Here is a 2500-nt window from a genome sequence, read left to right as displayed (position 1 = left end):
AACAAAACAAAAACAAATAAAAAAATATTGTATTTCTACAATTCGCACTCAGATGTGTCTGTGTGTCTGCGTGTTTTGGGGGCGGGGGCAGAAGATCTATCTCCCTTGCAACAAGAGACGGACCTACTCGGCCTTAGGTCTGTAGTGATGTGTTGTTGCCAAAGCACCCTATAATTACTATTATCCCAAACCTCATTTAAACTGACTTTACAACAAAATTAGCCACTGTGACACTGCGAAGTAGTCGCTATAACGAATTCCTAAGGCAAAAACGAAGAAGAAACGATCGAATTAATGAGGAAATTCACATTTGAACTAATAAAGAAAAAGGAAATACTGTCACCTTGCATCTTGCATGTCGGGTTGAGTTAGCATCTACCACGCATGCGCAAATGAGGATGACATGTGTATGTGTTTATGGAGGAAGCCTTTGAACCTGCTGGTTTTCGTTCACTGCTTTATAGTTATGAAATATGGTTTGTAACGAAGACCGAGGTAATTAATTACCATAAATTATGATCAAAATTCACATAAATTCTGATTGAAAATTTATGTTAGGTGATCTATTGTTGCAGGTTAATCACACGTCTGACAACACCTGGAAGAAAACCTGGAGCGCTCAGGCAAAAGATTACCATTAACCCATAAAGCAACTGAAGGAAAACCTGATGGAATTGGTAAAAAAGAAAATTTCATTCAATTGTGTTGAACTGAATTGAACTGAATATAGAATTTAGGCCAAAGGCCAAGCACTGGGACCAACGAGGTCATTCACCACTGAAACAGAAATTGATAGTAAAAGTCTGAAAGGTATAACAGGAGGAAAACCTCGCAGTTGCACTATAAATCAGTTGTTACAGGAGAGGGTGGAAAGTAAGATGGAAGAAGAAGAATATGAAAGGAGGTACAGTAAAAGGAACTAAAGGGGTTACAGCTAGGGGCCGAGGGCACACTGCAAAGAACCTTAAGTAATGCCTACAGTGCAAAGCATAGGGTGCACTGACGGCACTTACCCCCTACCTACAGGGGATTCAGTTTGTCTGTGTTGGATGTCTGTCAAGCGGGTAGGGGTATGAGTTTGGGTTATAATCCTCTAGGGGTCACATAGGGGCTGCATACCAAATTTTGTCCGGTCTGTCAGACTGTTCGGATTTCTATAGAGGGCGTACATACAAACATTCACTTTTATATATGTAGACATTTGTATACATTATATACATATATATATGTGTGTGTATGTATGTATGTTTGTATTATGTATGTATGTATATATTAGTATGGAAGCAAAGAAAATATTGCTCCCATTACCGTCTATCTGAATATACTCGTATAGCTTATCTGATATAAACTGCAAGGCTGATTATAGTTTATGTACCCCACTTGAAATACTAATTAACTAGATAATTACTACCTCTCGATTACGATCTCACGGAGGAAAAGTAGTGAAATAATCAGAAGCAAAAGTTATATTAAGAGAGAGAGAGAGAGAGAGAGAGAGAGAGAGAGAGAGAGAGAGAGAGAGAGAGAGAAAGAGTTACGATTTGACAATCAATGAAAGTCTCGGAACACTATGCGTCCAAGGCAACCTCACCTGTGTACCTGTGGGCGCCCAGCGGTCCAAGACTCTCCTCATGGCCACCCATTCAAACGCAGGGGCCACTAATGGGCCACCGAAGGCCCTCCCCCCCCCCATCCCCCACGACTCGGCTCTTGCCCACCCCCAAGTCCGCTGCTCGTAATCATTAATTATTTATATTAGTCACGGTTGCCTAGGCAGGCTTCAGGTCGTGTTTACCCCAAGTACAGGTGAAAAAGTACTGATATGTGATATTCAACAGCCTGAATTCGATATAAATTAGTTTGCGTGCAACGGATCTACACACGAAAGCACACATATACACACTCTTTCTCATACACACACACATATACATATATATATAATATATATATATGTATATTATATATATATATATATATATATATATATATATATATATATATATATTATATATATATATATATATAAATGTACATGTTTTTAAGGAAAGAGAGAGAGAGAGAGAGAGAGAGAGAGAGAGAGAGAGAGAGAGAGAGAGAGAGAGAGAGAGTTCAAATTCTGGTGCGTTGGTTTTTGCTTCTGATCTTAAATACTTACAATAAATAGACATTAACACTTCTCTCTCTCTCTCTCTCTCTCTCTCTCTCTCTCTCTCTCTCTCTCTCCATCCTATTTATAACTTTGTTTGAATATCCAGTTTCACGTGTAATGACATTTGCACAGTTGAAGCGACTACGTCAAATGTCAAACTTTTATTTGACTCCTCGCACTTTTCCCTCAATTTCTTTCTTTGTTCTTTTTATAGATTTTCTGGGAATTACTTTATGACGCTAAAAAATTGTTTACGTGAATTGAAACTGTTTTGTTTTGTGCTGTAGACAATAAAGAGTGGGACGATTATGGTATGGAGGTATGAAAAGCAAATTATGTTATTGCAACAAT

The sequence above is a fragment of the Macrobrachium rosenbergii genome, chromosome 18 (assembly GCF_040412425.1).
Source record: "Macrobrachium rosenbergii isolate ZJJX-2024 chromosome 18, ASM4041242v1, whole genome shotgun sequence".
Lineage (NCBI taxonomy): Eukaryota > Metazoa > Arthropoda > Malacostraca > Decapoda > Palaemonidae > Macrobrachium > Macrobrachium rosenbergii.
This window is presented reverse-complemented; position numbering follows the sequence as displayed.